Source organism: Triturus cristatus, chromosome 7 (assembly GCF_964204655.1).
Source record: "Triturus cristatus chromosome 7, aTriCri1.1, whole genome shotgun sequence".
NCBI classification, from domain to species: domain Eukaryota; kingdom Metazoa; phylum Chordata; class Amphibia; order Caudata; family Salamandridae; genus Triturus; species Triturus cristatus.
Window position 1 is genome coordinate 927,559,368 of NC_140590.1, and position 18,008 is coordinate 927,577,375.

Genomic DNA, 18,008 nt, shown 5'->3' on the forward strand with positions numbered 1-18,008 from the left:
CAGAGTCTATCGACCATTAACCAAATCCATTCCCTTGGCACAGTTATCGTACACAACTAACTGGTCAGAAGACCTAGGCCTTTAGCTGACAGAAACAGACTAGACAGTAGTAGGAGGCAAAATCCTCCCTTTACCTGCAGCATAGTGTGAATGCTTTTAAAGCAGTGTAGAGATGGTACTTGACCCCAGTTCATCTGAAGGCTATGATAAACACCCAGCCAGACATCTGCTAGAGGGGTGTGCAATGCCTGCAAGTACAACCATTTTGTGAGCCGGTTTTGTGAACCGGCTCCCAAACATCGAGCTATCAAGATTTCCGCAAACAGTCCTACTGGGCCTCATAGATGAGCGGGAGCTCTACCCCCTTTCCACGGGTGCTGAAAAAGTATTGACTCCTTTACTGCTAGTAGTTCTGTAGTTCTTCAGGTAGTGGCCCTGAAGTAGCGGAGCCCCACATTGCCGACAATAGGTCTATGTTGGACCAAGGTATGGACTATACATGCTATGGAGCATATCAGCGTCTCACAGCTACACTTAGGGACACATTGTCTAAATTTGACAAGATATGGGCCCCCTTTCATACTCACATAAAACAAGATATGAGAATGACCGACCCCTCGAGCCGGTGAGACTGGTGGAGGACCGATGTATATGACCCGCAGGACGCAAGCTGAGGCTCTGAACCTCAGCAAGGAGAAGTTCTCCAGGTTCTCGAGCCCCAAACCTCACCTCTCCCCAATCACTGGAATCCAGCATTGTGGGATATTAGAACAGGTTACAGCCCAATTTGTTGTAAGACTTTGTAAAGTTTGCTACTTTGTTTAACAAACACTGTATGTACAAACATGATACTGACTATACTGGCAACGTATATGGCCATGAAAATGTTTAAATAAAGTTGTTAAAAAAAGAAAATAACTCATAACCATGTTTGTTCCAAGTTAACTTAAAAATAAGAAATGTTAAGCTTTTTTTTTTTAATTGAATTATTTTTCAAAAACAATTTTAAAAATACGAATGTATTTGAGTTAATTTACACTTTAATGCAAAATTACTTTTAGGCAGTAGCCTATCTTTTCCTTTGGGTAGTTTTAGGTTAATAATATTTGTTTTAAAGATTTAGGGGCCATATGTAGGTAGCCCAATACCGGTCGGTAACGGCCGATTTTCGGTAATTATACCGTTACCGACCGGTATTTAGGCTTTTGATATGTAGGGGGATCATTTCTGTATTCGGTAATTTACCGAATCGGTAAAATTACCGAATCGGTAATTTTACAGATTCGGTAAATACCGAATACAGAAATGAGATGTAGGGGGAGTGTGTGGTGGGTGTGGGGATTCGTTATTTACCACCAACTGAAAGTTGGTGGTAAATGACGAATGACTCAGTAAATGCATTGTTTGGCCCTTAGATGTGTGCAATGTGGCAGACACACATGCCCTCAGGGCATGTATGTGTGCCACATGTGCACACATGCAGGAATCAGGGGTGCAACAGGGTGTCAATGTGACACCCTGCCACCCTTGATTGAGCTCCCCCCATTACCGATTCGGTATTTACCGATTCGGTAATGGTAACTGGCTTCCCATTGATTCCTATGGGCCTCCTGGCCCATAGGAATCAATGAGATACAGGTTACCATTACCGAATCGGTAAATACCGATTCTAAAATACCGACACTTACCGAATCGGTATTTTTTTACCTACATTACATTTACCGATTCATAAATACCGAATCGGTAAAATTCGGTATTTAAGAATCGGTAAATGTAATTAACCTACATAAGGCCCTTACTCTTTATTTTATAATAAATTCATATTATTTTTTTTAATTTTCATTAAATATCTCTATATTTTCCCATAGAGAGATCTCCGCCTCAGTGGTGGTGATGATCTCCGCAAAAAGTTGGAAAGTTACTAGTAGTAAAATCACAATCATGATTTCGGTCGTGGGATTCACCACAACCTCATTTTAGGGGGAGGAGACCCGTAAGTCTACATCTAGGTGTAAAGCTCCACTCGAAAATGGTGAATTGCAAAAAAGAGATCTACACCTTGGTGTAGAAGTAGATCTACACTTGAGTATCTCTACACATATAACCTTACTTTTGTGAATCTTAACCATCGTTTTTAATCCCTATATCATTGACGCTACAACTGGGAAACCCATTTTACAGGCTTGTCTTTGGACATAGTTATTTACTTATCAAAGCAAGTTAAGTAAGTTTCCATTGCACACACAGTAATAGTTGTTATATAGAGGCCTAATAGTATAGAGCTATATAACAGTCAGTTTATTTAAAAGGCTCTTCGTAAGTGTTCTAAGGCAAGTACAGGATACGTCATAACATAAATCATTTAATGATTACCATACTGTCATAAGGTGGTCTGGCTGCGGGCAGGAATGCAGGGTCAGAGACCCCCACCCCTGACCCACAAAATAAAGACAACCTGGAATGCATATTCATTTTTATTTCTGATGTGTGTATGTCTGTCTGCTTAGCTTTGAGTGGGTCTAGACCCACCCATCTCGTCTATTGAAACAATATCATTATACCATTATAATCATAAGTGACTTTAATAATTATGTAGTTTATCATATAACTCTGGCACAAGTTTATTTTTATATATAATACCTTGACATTCTGGGCATTAGACACTGGTTTGATAATCTTAACTTATAAAGCAGGGCATCTTTTATTTTTTTCTGGATTTCAAACTTTCTCCAAATAATATAGGTTTTTCCAATTTCATATCCATTATCATATCTTAATTTGTTGTAACATGCCTATTATATTCAAGAATACCCTGCTGACCTAAAGTGCTAATTTTGAGCCCAAACACGTTATTACTGTAGCAGCTTATGGTTTCTGATAAGCATTTATCAATCCTGCTGCGGTCACTATACCTCCCAAAACTATTGTTGTTGTTTAATGACGAAGATAAAGAACGTCATCACCTGTTTCTGATACCATTATGAAAGATAAAAAGCTCACACTGGCTAAGACAGCTAATATCCCTTTCTTTTAGTCATATTCCATTGTTTTAAAAAAGAAGTACTGGTTGAGGAAGTCTTACCAAGAGACAGAATCCATCAGTCATAAAAATCATTATACACTATTTGGGAAATCTGTTCTGCTTGCAGAAGTACCACTTCTGATGTGCAGTTGTTCCTGCACGTTATTCCACATGCCAGACTGGATCCAGAAACATTTCTTCCCAGCAGTATTCCTCCAGGGTCGCGTGGTGTCACTGTACAACTTCGGTCGCAAGCAGGACATTGAAGACACCAGATGGTGTGATGATGTAGTTCCTGTTTTTCTGCATAAACCATCACAGACCTCTTGCAAATGCCTTGAGAAGATGTCCTTATCGAGCCTTTACAACATCTGCATGTGATATCTAGGATCAGAACACAACTCATGGCCTACCACTCTTGTGTCTTGATGTTCGTGAAGGTCACCAGAGACCGAATAGGCCAGGTTATCTTTGCCAGGTACCAAATTAGTCCCATTACCCTTCTGGCAAGTCTCTTGACAGGGAACAATCTCCTAAGAGGTCATCCCACAAAAACGCCATAGGAAGGAAAAATCCTCTTCTTCCATAAAGAAACGGTCCTGCGCCTTGGACTGTTTGGAGTCTCCATACCATTCCCCAAATCTGGTCTCTTCCTCGTGGTCATAGCCGAGTCTGACTTTTGAAAAGATAAAGCTGAAATTTCCGACTCCATCATCAAACAAGCCTAGGCCTTCCAGCAACCTATGCTATGCTGTATAATTTCATATCTGAAAGAAACACGTTAGTTAGATTCCTCACCTTAGAATATCCCCAGGCGTCAGACTGGATCCGGAAGATTTTTCGTCAGCAATACCCCTTGCGCGTCGCTAGGCGTCGTCTGCGGCTCCGCGTCCATCGTCGGCGTCGTGCGCCGGAATGACGTCGTCGGAGTACTTAGACGCCGCCCTCGCGCGCTGACGTCAGTTCTTCTTTTTTCCGCGCCAGTAAGCGCAGATCCGGGAGAGCTACCCCTTTAGTCACTTTTTGACTAACTTTTTCGATACTTTTTGATTGTCTCGACTCCGGTGCCGGTAGGATGCCTGGTTTTAAAGCCTGTGCTGACTGTAGCCGCTTGATGTCGGTTACGGACCATCACCGCCGGTGCCTTTACTGCTTGGGCCTCGACCACGACGCGGAGTAGTGTTCGGACTGCAAGGCCCTGACCTCGAAGGCTAGACGGGAGCGGTCCCGTAAGCTTCTCGAGATTCGCCACTCGGCTCCGCGCCCCTCTCGATCCCGGTCCAGGAGGAGGTCCAAGGATCGGTCGCGGAGCCGCAGCCGACGTCATCATCGGTCGTCGGGATTCAAGTCTTCGGGTAAGTCGAAGCACTCCAAGAAGTCCAAGAGGCGACACCGCTCTTCGGACTCCCCTCGCCGGTCGCGCGACTCGGCCAAGGGTCAGGGTGGTTCTACCCCCGCGGCTCCGGCGGCGCCGCAGGCGCCGCGCATGTCCCCATACCCACCGGTCCCTGGGACTGACGCGACGCCGGCGGAAGTCAGCGCCTTCCTCTCGGCCATGAGGAACCTGGCTCCGCCGTCGACGCCCGCTGGCGCGCCTTCGGGCCCCGTGGACCCGACTGGGCCACCTTGCCTGCCGGCGGCTCCGGCCCCGGCGCCGTTGACGGCTCCGGCCTCGACGCCGCAAGCGCCCGAAGGACCCGTTCCCGAGTCCCCGCCGACGCCGGTCGACCTCGTCACGCCTCCTCCGCCGGCGTCGACACCGGTACCACCTCCGACGCCGACTCCGCTCGGCGTCGAGCCCCGGTTCAGCCCCACTCCGGGCCCGGTGCCGATACGACATCGATGGACGCCGCGTTCGGCGCCGCTGGAGACACATTTTGTCTATCGCCCGGCTCCGATCCTTCCTCCTGCATACCAGGAATCGGATGATGGGGACAACTGGGAGGGATCCGAGGATCCTATGGCCGCTCAGGCTCAACTGTCACAGGACTGGGCAGATGAACTGGGGGAGGCCAGTGGCCTGGATACCTCTCCGGACACTGGATTCATCTCTCCTCCGACTGTGGCTTCGGAGGAGGGTGCTGCTTTCTCTGTGGTGCTGCGCAAGGCGGCCGCAGCCCTTGGGCTCGAGCTACCTGCCGTGGCTGTGAGGACTAACGTCCTCACTGAGGTGCTTCAGTCTGCAGCAAGCTCCACTGAGCCTCTGCTGCAATTCAATGAGGCCCTCATTGACGTTCTGCAGGGCACCTGGTCCAAGCCCTCCACAGTTCCTCCTGTGGACAGGAACGTCGCCAGGCGCCACCGCCCTGCTCCGGGCGACCCCAGTTTTCTGTCCCAACACCCTACCCCCGAGAGCCTGGTTATCCAGGCCTCTACCTCCCAATCCTCTTTCCCGACCGCTCCGCCGGACCGGGATTCCAAGAGACTGGAACAGTTTGGCAAAAAGCTGTTCTCCTCCGTTCTCCTCCCTTAGTTTGGGCCTGCGGTCTTTGAACACCGCCTGTCTCTTGGACCGTTATTCCCACTCTCTGTGGGATACGGTGGAGGACGTGCTGCCCCTGTGTCCGGAGGAGGTCCAGACACGACTTACCCAGGCTCTGGCCGAAGGGAGGGATGCAGCACGGCATGCTATCCGCTGTGGGCTTGACACTACGGACACGCTGGGTAGGGCGATTTCTACCACGGTGGCGCTTAGACGTCACGCCTGGCTGCGGTCCACGTCCTTTTCGGGTGATGTCCAGAGCACTCTCATGGACATGCCCTTTGATGGCACTCGCCTTTTTGGTGAGAAAGCGGACAGTGCGCTGAATCGCTTTAAGGACTCCCGGGCTACGGCCAAGTCCTTGGGCCCCGCGGTCGCAAACTTCCACTTTTCGCCCCTTTCGTGGCCAAGGAAGGGGTGCCTCCTCACGTACGCCTAGCCACCAGCCGCAGAACCAACCTGTGCGCGGATGTGGTTTCCGCCGAGGCGGTTCTGGAGGACCACGAGGTCAGCCCACATCCACCCCGGCAGCATCCGCCTCAAAGCCTTCCTAGTCCGAGCTTTCAGGCCCATTCCACGCCAGTGGGCGGCGAAGTTCGCCATCACCTGCTCCACTGGCGGTCCATCACATCGGACAGGTGGGTGCTGCATATCGTCTGAAGGGGCTACTCCCTCCCCTTCGAGACGACCCCTCCAGCCATGCCTCCGCAGCACCACCGTATCTCGGGGGATCATTTGAATCTTCTCCACGAGGAAGTTTCGGCCCTCTTGGCCAAGGGGGCCGTCGAGCGCGTTCCGAGCCCAGAAGTAGGTCGTGGTTGTTATTCCCACTACTTTCTGGTTCCCAAGAAGGGCAAAGAGGGCCTACGCCCTATCTTGGACCTCCGGAACGTCAATGCCTTCCTCCGGAAGGAAAGGTTCAAGATGTTGACTTTGGCTCAGGTTCTAGCTGCCCTAGACCCTGGAGACTGGATGGTAGCGTTGGACTTGCAGGACGCGTATTTCCACATCCCCGTCCTGCCGGCCCACCGGCGTTACCTGCGGTTCACGGTGGGCCCAGAGCACTTTCAGTTTACCGTGCTCCCCTTCGGCCTCACCAGTGCCCCTCAGGTGTTCACGAAAGTGATGGCGGTGGTCGCAGCTCATCTGCGCAGATCAGGGGTTCCAGTCTTCCCCTATCTCGACGACTGGTTGTTGAAGGCGGGCTCGCCACAGTTAATCGTCTCCCACCTCCAGACTACGGCGGATCTCCTGCATTTGCTAGGGTTTTCCATCAACGTGCCGAAGTCACACCTGAGCCCCTCTCAGAAGCTCCTCTTCATCGGAGCGGTTCTCGATTCGGCGCAGTTCCGGGTCTATCCGCCGGAACAGCGGGTCCGGGATATTCAGGCCATGATTCCCATCTTTCGGCCTCTATCCTGGGTTTCGGTCACGCTAGTGTTGCGGCTGATGGCCTCCTGCATCCTACTAGTGCATCACGCCAGGCGGCGCATGCGGGCTCTGCAGTGGGACCTGAAGTTTCAGTGGGCCCAGCATCACGGCAACCTGTCCGACCATGTCTTGATCTCGGAGGGCACTGCACAGCAGTTGCAGTGGTGGCTCACGGACCGCGATTGGGTCCAGGGCAAGAGCCTCTCCCTTCCCCAACCGGAGCATGTCGTAGTGACGGATGCGTCCCTCCTGGGATGGGGTGGCCATATGGGAGAGGCGGAGATCAGAGGCCTCTGGTCTCCGGCGGAGTCTCGTCTCCACATCAACCTGTTGGAGTTGAGAGCGATCCGACTTGCACTGAAAGCCTTCCTTCCCTCTGTCAGGGAAAGTGTCGTGCAGGTGTTCACGGACAACACCACCGCCATGTGGTATTGCAACAAACAGGGCGGGGTGGGGTCGTGGACCCTTTGTCAGGAGGCTCTGCGCTTCTGGACGTGGCTGGAACACCATGGCGTCACCCTAGTGGTTCAACATCTGGCGGGCTCTCTGAACGCCAGAGCAGACAAACTCAGCCGCCGGTGCATGATGGATCACGACTGGCGTCTGAACTCCGAAGTGGCGCAAGGTCCCTTTCAGCAGTGGGGAGAGCCTTGGTTAGATCTATTTGCCACCGAAGAGAACGCGCAATGTCAGCAGTTCTGCGCGTTGGAATTTCCAAGGCGGCACTCGCTCGGCGACGCTTTTCGTCACGAGTGGAGTTGCGGTCTGTTGTACGCCTTTCCGCCTATACCACTTCTGCCCAGAGTGCTGAAGAAGATCAGGCACGACCGGGCCCAAGTCATCTTGGTGGCTCCGGATTGGGCATGAAGGTACTGGTATCCCGAGCTACTCAGTATGTTGACCGATCCTCCGATACGTCTGCCCCTTCGGGAGGATCTTCTGTCGCAGCAGCAGGGGACGGTCCTCCACCCGAACCTGTCCAGCCTCCACCTCCATGCGTGGAGATTGAGCGGCGGCAGTTGATGCCATTTGACTTGCCTCTTGAAGTCTGTGATATCATTCTGGCAGCCAGGCGTCCCTCCATAAAGACGGTATACGCCTGCCGGTGGAACAAATTTGTGGCATGGTGCACAGCAAAGGCTGTGGATCCCCTTTCCGCCCCTCTTTCTGAGGTTCTACTGTTTCTTCTTTCTTTGGCCCGGCAGGGCTCTGCCCTGGGCACCCTGAAAGGTTATCTTGCTGCCATCTCTGCCTTCTTGCGGCTTCCTGATCAGCCTTCTCTTTTCAAGTCCCCTGTAGTTACACGCTTTCTAAAGGGCATTACTCACACGTTCCCTCCTGTCCCTTTTGTAATGCCTCAGTGGGACTTGAATCTTGTTCTCACATTTCTAATGTGTGCTCCCTTTGAGCCTCTTCATAATTGTCCTCTTCGTCTGCTGACGCTTAAGACTGCTTTTCTGGTAGCCATCACCTCGGCTAGACGGGTGAGTGAGCTCCAGGCTTTATCTTCAAAGCCTCCTTTTCTCTCTGTTCATCCGGACAAGGTTGTCCTTCGGCCTCGTCCCTCCTTTCTTCCGAAAGTGGTGACTCAATTTCATCTTGGGCAGTCTGTCACCTTGCCCACCTTCTTTCCGTCTCCGCATCCTTCCAAAGAGGAAGAGAGGCTCCACCGTCTGGACCCAAAACAAGCGCTCTCCTTTTATCTGGACCGCACTAAGCAGTTCCGGGTGGACGACCAACTTTTTGTTGGATACGTGGGTGCTAAGAAGGGGAAAGCTGTGCACAAACGGACCATCTCTCCGTGGGTCGTTTTGTGCATCAAAATGTGTTATTCCTTGGCAAAAAAGGACCCTCCTGTTGGGCTGCGCGCCCATTCTACTCGGGCCAAAGCGGCTACTACTGCTTTGGGATGGGGTGTCCCTTTGCAGGACATCTGTCAGGCGGCGACGTGGGCTTCGCTACACACGTTTGCCAGGCATTATTGCCTTGACAGCCAAGTCCGGAGGGATGGCTTCTTTGGCCGTTCTGTCCTCCAGGACTTTCTGGTGTGATCTTGGTTCGCAGACCCACCACCGGGGATGGTATTGCTTGGGTATCTATTCTAAGGTGAGGAATCTAACTAACGTATTTCTTTCAGATGAACAAGTTACTTACCTTCGGTAACGATGTATCTGTAAGAAACATTAGTTAGTTAGATTCCTCACTGACCCACCCATCCTCCCCGTTCTGCGAACTGACATCTAGGGTTAAGGTTATCCTTTTCAGGCCCCTAGATTTTATTTTTGGCACCAGTGTCGGTCTTTGCATGGCTCTGCGTTCCTGGTGCGGAAAGCTATGTACAAGAACTGACGTCAGCGCGCGAGGGCGGCGTCTAAGTACTCCGACGACGTCATTCCGGCGCACGACGACGGACGCGGAGCCGCAGACGACGGCTAGCGACGCGCAAGGGGTATTGCTGACGAAAAATCTTCCGGATCCAGTCTGACGCCTGGGGATATTCTAAGGTGAGGAATCTAACTAACTAATGTTTCTTACAGATACATCGTTACCGAAGGTAAGTAACTTGTTCGCCAGTTCCATTGCCCTCTGGACCACTTCTCAAGAATGGGCCCACTTCTCTGGAGGCTTTCACCTTCAGAGTCTGATGACATTATCCAGTAGGTAAACGAAAAGGTCTATGCTTATTTCAGTGACAAACCTCTGGCAAGACACTTCTCTGAAGCCCAGGGTCCAAAGATTTGCACAGATGTTCATGACATGCCTGATAGAAACTATGGCTGCACAGTGGAGGATGACTCAGAGGCTGCAACCTCTTTACCTCTTGCAGTACAGATACTGTTCTCTACCTGGACTTATAAAATGCAAGTGGTCTCAACAAATCCCATAAGAGTGCATCTCTTACTACTCTTAGAAAGTCTCTTCTTTCACTTCTAATATTTTAACTAAAATCCTGCTGCTACCATTTAATGAGGCACTCTTGGGGCCTGTGTTGGCTACCTGGGAGTAACCCTTCCTGGGTCTTGCAGTCTACAGGCAAATTGCACAACACCACAGACCTGCACTTTGTTACTGAGTCATCAGATTATTCTCTAGAGTGCAGTGGTCCAAGCCTCATTCACATAGCTAAAAAACAAATTTCTTTTCAACACAGACCCACACTGACAGCCTAAGAGGATAGACTCAATGTGCTGTTTGCCAAAAGGATTTCGCCTCTGGCAAACTACCTCTCCGTGTTCCGAATGCCACATTACATCCTGGATAATATATCCATGCTCTGTGGGAGCTATAAGAAATCTCTTTTATCAGTCTCTTGCCCACATGAAAAGGCCTTTTTGCCATTTGGCCAACAATGACCTAGATGCTTCCAAAAGAATCGTAAAGTGCCATCTAGAGCCTGTGTCCACGGTGGCCCAGTCCATGGCCAAGGTCGAGAACTGCTGCCATGCTTGGCACTGGATTTTTGGGTGATGTCCAAGCATTTCTTTTTATTGTACCCTTTGATGTTGAGGAGCCGTTCAGAGAGAATTCAGACTCTTCCCTGAAAGGTTTCAAAATAGTTGAGCACAACAACATGGCTACTCCATGACACAACACTCCCATCAGCACCAATTTTCACAGCCGATCTAGAATGTCCAATGTTCGAGGCATGTGGGCTGCTGAATTCATATCTGTGCATAGATCGCCGCCTAGTGTTGGGTCCGGATGATTGCACATTGTTGTCCTGGAAGAGTCTTCGAAGTATCACGAGATAGGTGGCTCCTCCCCTGGACTACAGTGCGCATGGGCATCCCCTCCATCCTCAGATTGTTTTTTTCCGCCATTGGGTTTGGATGTCCTAATCTTAGCTCTTAGAGTATTTAGGCCTATTACTCGTCGGTATTGTTTTCGTTAGCCATTTGCCCTTCGACGTCAGCGCCGATCTAGATCGACGATGGAACCAAAGACATCGGAATAGCCCCTTCAAGCGTTGCCCTCTTTGCAACGCTAAATATGCTCGCTTCGACGTGCACCCGGTGTGCAACAAGTGCCTCTCTCCAGACCACGACGGAGCCACCTGTAAGGTGTGCTCCAGGTTTCGATCGAAGAAAACTCTTCGCATTCGTCGAGCAGCTCGGCTCGAGGCGCAGAAGGTAGCGCCAAACCCGGACGACATCTTCGGGACCGAAGATGAGGAGGTCGTGGACCTTGAGGTTCAAGGAGAGATATCGGATCCGGCGTCGGAGCGTGACACCAACTATGATGCCGAGGACGAACATATCCTAGATGAAGAGGAAGATGAAGTCGAACAGGTAGGAGACGACGGAGAGGCCCTTGGGGCCGAGGAGGATAGCTCGGAAGAGGAGCTACGCCCACTGGTCCACTCAGGGCCCAAAGAGACACTCGATAAGGCTCAGGTCGCGGGATCGCCACAAGGCCTTACCCAATATCTTTCTTCTCGTTCTTCCGCCCCGCTTCAATGCCCGGCGTCGAACTATCCTAAAGAGCCGTCGGTATCGAAAGCGCCATCACTCGATCGACGAGAATCGAAACTGAAGGCGACGGCACCGAAAGCGAAAGAGTCTCTCCACGGCAACAAGGCCTCGAAGCCTTCGGAGCCGAAGACACAAAAGAAGGCTGTCGACGCCGAAGGGAGTCTTACGAACATCGAGCCGAAGGGGGCACCTACAATCAAGGTCAAGGTTGCCGACCCGAAAATATCGACGCCAAGGACCGTCGACACACATATGGAGAGGGGCCCTCAAGAGCCACCCCATTCCAGTCTTCGTGTCCTGAAAACGACATCTGGTACAGGGCTTGATGCCACAGCCAAAAAGGCGTCGAAGGACCGTGTCCAATCCTCGGCACCGTCTCCCTTTGTCAAGCAGAAGGTGTCGGAGTCGTTATTACGCATCCAAACCAAGGCTTCCATGATTGGCGCAAACACGGCCCCGCAGCCAAAAGCGGTCAGCGCGGTTCACATCGCGTCGACTCACATCAAGTTTGGCCTCCCACCAGCGGTGCGACCAAAGATGTTCGACGCCAAGAAGGGTCTCGACCCCCAAGAACCTATCTCCCCGAAGAAAAGTGTCGAGGCGCCGACAGGCATTCAAACAGAAAAGAGAGCTGTTGCAATACCTCGCGACAATGAGGATCCCAGGCACTTTATCGACGCCAATACTGGTAGACTTTCCATATACAAACGGAAAATAGTAACAGAGACTCCAATGGAGCCCTACAAAATTCCATTGAAGAAAAAACGACCCACATCACCAGTTCTAGTAGAACAGCTTCATTATTGTGCCACAGACCCTCAGTCATTCTCACCCACACACTCTAATGTGGATGCTGGGGATGTTGATGATATGGAGGGTGCTTATCCTATGGACACTGACCCTGAAGACCAAAACCAGCCTTGAGTGGACAATACTGATGCAGGGGACCCACATACTGCTCCAGACACACAAGCATATGTGGTGAAAACGTCTCCTACAGAGGATACAGCTGCTTTCAATTCCTTAATTGAAAGAGCCGCCAACAATCATGACGTACAGCTCCACACTGATCCTATTGAGGACGACTTTCTAATGGATACCTTCTCTACCTCAGAAAGATCTGTTAAAACTCTGCCCATGCTGAAGGGGGTCCTCAAACAGGCTACTGGCATTTTTAAGGAGACCACACGGGCGAGAGTCCTCAACCCTAGAATTGAAAAAATAAATATAGGCCAGCTCCTGTGGACCCTGCCTACATAAGAGGACAGTTGCCTTTAGACTCATTGGTGGTTTCCAATGCTCGGAAGAGAGCCAACTCACAGACAACGGGTGATGCTCCTCCCCCAGACAAAGAGTCTAAGGTCTTGGAAACATCAGGAAAGAGGGTTGCTGCACAGGCAGCTAACATCTGGAGAATTGCCAACACTCAGGCACTTCTGGCTAGATACGATAGGGCACATTATGATACCCTAGAGACACTGCTACAGCACCTCCCAGATCAGTATAAAGAAGGAGCAGAATCCCTAATTACAGAAGGGAAGCTTATCAGCAACGCTTCCATTAAGTGCGCTCTTGACGCAGCTGACACGGCGACTAGGGCTATTAACACCAGCGTCATGTTAAGACGGCATGCTTGGTTAAGAATCTCTGGATTCAAACCAGAAATACAAACGACTATACTTAATCAACCTGTCAACCCTAACTCCCTCTTTGGCCCCAAAGTTGACACCACCCTAGAAAAACTCAAGAAGGATACAGAGACTGCAAAGTCTATGGGGGCTCTGCAATCACAGCAGTTTCGGAGTGGGTCCTTTCGTCGCTCCAGAAACAGAGGACCGTCAAAAAGCCAAAACTCCCAACAGTCGCAGTACACTAAAGGAGGTACACAGACCACCTATAATAAAAATAATAGAGGTGGATACCGTGGAAACAACGTCAAAGGCAGAGGCCGTGGAAACAACAGCTCCAGGTCCTCCGCCACCAACAAACAGTGACGCCTTGTCACTGCCCCCCGACCACGTAACACCTGTCGGGGGGAGACTCCAACAGTTCCTGCCAGTCTGGGAATCCATTACTACAGACAGGTGGGTGAGAGAAATTATCCAGTACGGTTATTGTCTAGAGTTCACGTCCACTCCACCCAACATACCACCAAGACACCATCATATGTCCGCAGAGCACTTGCACTTATTCCAACAAGAAGTTCTCAGTATGCTCCAAAAAGGAGCCATAGAACTCGTGCCTGCAAAGGAACGAGGATCAGGGGTGTACTCACTGTATTTTCTGATCCCCAAAAAGGATGGGTCTCTCAGACCTATCCTAGATCTAAGACCTCTAAACAGTTACATTCTGTCAGAGCATTTTCACATGCTCACTCTGCAACAAGTCCTACCGTTACTCAGTCAGGGAGACTTTCTCGCAACATTAGACCTCAAAGATGCGTATTTCCATATACCCATACACCCCTCCCACAAAAAGTATCTCAGGTTCGCTGTTCTCAATCAGCATTACCAGTTCAAAGTCCTCCCTTTCGGGGTAACTACGGCACCCAGATTTTTCACCAAGTGCCTGGCTACAGTGGCGGCACACTTAAGGAGACAACACATACATGTCTATCCTTATCTGGACGACTGGCTTGTCCAGGGAAAGTCGGACCAGCACTGTGCCAGCCACATGTCCCACACCATTCACCTTCTTCACAGCCTGGGCTTCTCACTGAATTATCCAAAGTCCCACCTTCAACCCAACCACGTACAGCAGTACCTAGGCGCAACCATAGACACTCTGACAGCCACAGCACAACCAAATTCAGTCAGGATCAACAGCATTCAGTTGCTCATAAAGAAATTCAGACCTCAACACTCACTCCCAGCAAGAGTGTTTATGCAGTTGATAGGCATGATGGCCTCCTGCATCTTCATAGTCCCGCACGCAAGATTACATATGCGCCCGCTTCAGGAGTGCTTGGCACGTCAGTGGAATCAGGCCCACGGACAATTAAAAGACCTAGTGTTGGTGAGCGGTCGGGCATACAACTCTCTGCATTGGTGGAATCCACGAAACCTTTGCAAGGGCCGACCGTTCCAGGAGCCTGTTCCACAAATCATACTGACGGCGGACGCGTCTCCCCAGGGATGGGGAGCTCATGTACTCAATCACACAGTGCAAGGACTATGGACGACACAGCAAAAGAAGATGCACATCAACCTTCTGGAACTGATGGCAATCTTCCTAGCCATGAAAGCATTCAAAATACACCTGTGCAACAAAGTCGTGTTGATCCGAACAGACAACATGACTCCCATGTACTACATACAGAAGCAGGGAGGAACACACTCGCCACAGTTGTCTCATCTAGCTCAGAGCATGTGGAAGTGGGCCATTCAAAGGAACATCTTCCTCATGGCGGAACACCTCCCGGGCAAAGACAACCAGATGGCGGATCTGCTCAGCAGACACAGCCACCAGATGCACGAGTGGGAAATACATCCATCAGTACTCCAACCGTACTTCCAGCAGTGGGGTCATCCAGAGATAGACCTATTCGCCACAAGGGAAAACGCAAAATGCCAAAACTTTGCCGCCAGGTTCCCACATCCACAGTCGCAGGGCAATGCAATATGGATGAACTGGTCCGGCAAATTTGCGTACGTTTTCCCCCCAGCACCATTAATACCGCTGGTGGCACGCAAACTCAAGCAACACTCGATGACGCTCATCCTGGTTGCTCCAACGTGGGCACGTCAGCCGTGGTACACCACGTTTCTGGAACTCTCCGTGGTACCGCATCAAAGGCTGCGACTCACACTCTCACTTTTAACGCAGAGCCATGGCGAAATTCAGCACCCAGATCCGCAACAGCTGAACCTGGCGATCTGGCTCCTGAGATCTTAGAATTTGGCTACCTAAACTTGCCTCCAGAATGTATGAATATCATCAAGGAGGCACGGAGACCCACTACCAGAGCCTGCTACGCGGCTAAGTGGAAAAGGTTTGTCATTTATTGTAAAAATAATGACATCAATCCGCTGGATGCATCAACGCAAAACATTATCTACTACACTTATACCGATGCAATCTGGCATACAATTCCATCCGTATACATTTAACTGCACTGGCGGCTTACCTTCAAAATAGGCAGCACCTCTCACTGTTCAAAGTGCCTGCCATCAGAGCTTTCTTGGAGGGACTCAAACGTGTGATTCCTCCACGACACCCTCCTTCACCAGTCTGGAACCTAAATGTGGTCCTCACCAGACTGATGGGACCACCTTTTGAACCTCTACACTCTTGTGAGTTTCAATTTCTAACATGGAAAGTAGCTTTCCTGGTTGCCATTACTTCCCTAAGACGAGTTAGTGAACTTCAGGCACTAACCATTCAGGAGCCATTTATACAAGTTCATGCAAACAGGGTAGTACTACGCACCAACCCTATTTCCATGTCGAAAGTAATCTCGCAGTTCCATATGAACCAATCCATAGAACTGCCCGTGTTTTATCCTAATCCTGAGAATGTAGCAGAGAGAATGCTCCACACACTTGATATCAAAAGGGCTCTCCTGTACTATATTGACAGAACACAGACTTTCAGGAAGACAAAACAACTGTTTGTTGCCTTTTCTCCACAGCACAAAGGCAACCCCATTTCCAAAGCAGGAATAGCTAGGTGGATAGTTAAGTGTATACAGATTTGCTACGAAAAAGCTAAGCGCACACTAACAATTCCTCCAAGAGCCCACTCTACACAAAATCTGGCTTTCCTGGGAAATATTCCTTTAGAGGAGATATGTAGAGCAGCCACATGGTCCACTATACATACATTTACTCAGCACTACTGTGTAGATGTACACTCAAGACAGCAGGCAGCTGTAGGACAGGCTGTTCTCAAAACTCTTTTTCAGACTGCTGCAGCTGGCACGGGAAGCCGCCGCTAATGGAGGGACTGCTATATAATCTATGCACAGATATGAATTCAGCAGCCCACATGCCTCGAACCGAATATGCTACTTACCAGTATGCATCTGTTCTTGGCATGTAGGGCTGCTGACATTCATATCGCCCACCCTCCTCCCCGGCGCCTGTAGCAGCTGTAGCATTCAGTAATTACTAGTTAGCATGGTCATCATTCACTGTATTACACTCCATCTATGCCACAATGGAGAAAAACAATCTAAGGATGGAGGGGATGCCCATGCGCACTGTAGTCCAGGGGAGGAGCCACCTATCTCGTGATACTTCGAAGACTCTTCCAGGACAACAATGTGCAATCATCCGGACCCAACACTAGGCGGCGATCTATGCACAGATATGAATGTCAGCAGCCCTACATGCCAAGAACAGATGCATACTGGTAAGTAGCATATTCGAAATGGATCACTCCTTCAGGGGCAGATCTAGTGGATGACATCACCAATACCAGTGACAAAACGGGGTGCGATCCTATTTAGGAATAGGGGCTGAGATACAATAACCATAGATTTACCAAACGTATTAATATGCCACTTATTTACTCTAGGCATATATGTATAACTACTTTGCTCGACTGACTCCTACCATCATTTACATAATCTATACACCAGATCCATTAAATTATTGAAAAAAGAATAAATCAGTTGTCTACTTCATGTAGTGACCTGTTATTCTGTTTAAATCTATTTTTATCAAGTAGCTCACATGTCAACGCATCAAGTGATTGGTGTACAGTATACATGAATTGACAATACTTACAGGACTAAATAAATACAATTGCTTAAATCAAAAAATAAAACAATTACATCAATCATAAACATCAATCATAAACCAAATTGCTCATCACAATATCACAGACATTCACATAAATAAGTGTCCATTTGGTGCTTCATGTAATGAAAACGATTACATAGAAAAAGCAACATATGAAAGTGTCCAACACATGTAATGTCTTTTAACAAATTGGAGACTCCTTCTTTTAAGTTGAAGAAATCAGTAGGCCAGTATGGGCTGGGGAATTCCTTTGCAGTTTATGTCCCCTTATTTCTTCTAAGTCCTCAAAAATGTTATTTGTCTATTGCAGCTCACAGTCGGTGTGGGACTAGTCACTCTCAGCCCACTTATATAAGCCAATGCGTTTTGACCTTCAGAGGGGGACATTTTTTGATGAATGTCTTCCTAAGGGCTAGAATTAAGATGTTTGGCACTCCAGTACAATTGCTTTAAAATTTTAAAGGGCACTCCAATTTTGTTTTTTCACATTACTTAAAATTTGGTGTAGCCTGTGTTGGCCCTTACAATGGGAGGTTGGTTGGTGTTCCTGGGCCTCCAAGTTGCCTTCTTTCACCTACCAGTCCTTCCAGCTCAAGTGGTACCTGAGGTTTACTTTGGTTCACTGTCCTTTCAATTTGCAGTTCTGCCTTTTGGTCCCACAATTGTGCCGCATGTTTTCACCAGTGTGCTGGCTGTGGAGGTCAGCAACCCAGCTATGCTGAGAAAACCCGACTGTAACACTAGTGGTGTCATTTATGGTATCACGTACCACTCAGGCCTTATTCACATTGTCCTAAGAAGTGTATAAAACTATGCATTGAGAAACAAAGGTGTAGGATTTTCTGTTCGACCACAAC

At 49.4% G+C, this 18,008-nt stretch overlaps 1 protein-coding gene across 1 annotated transcript in view; it reads left to right on the forward strand.

Moving 5' to 3' along the window:
* Window positions 1-18,008, forward strand: part of RANBP17 (RAN binding protein 17) — a 1,191,453-nt gene that overhangs the window by 914,218 nt on the left and 259,227 nt on the right. The window lies entirely within an intron of this gene.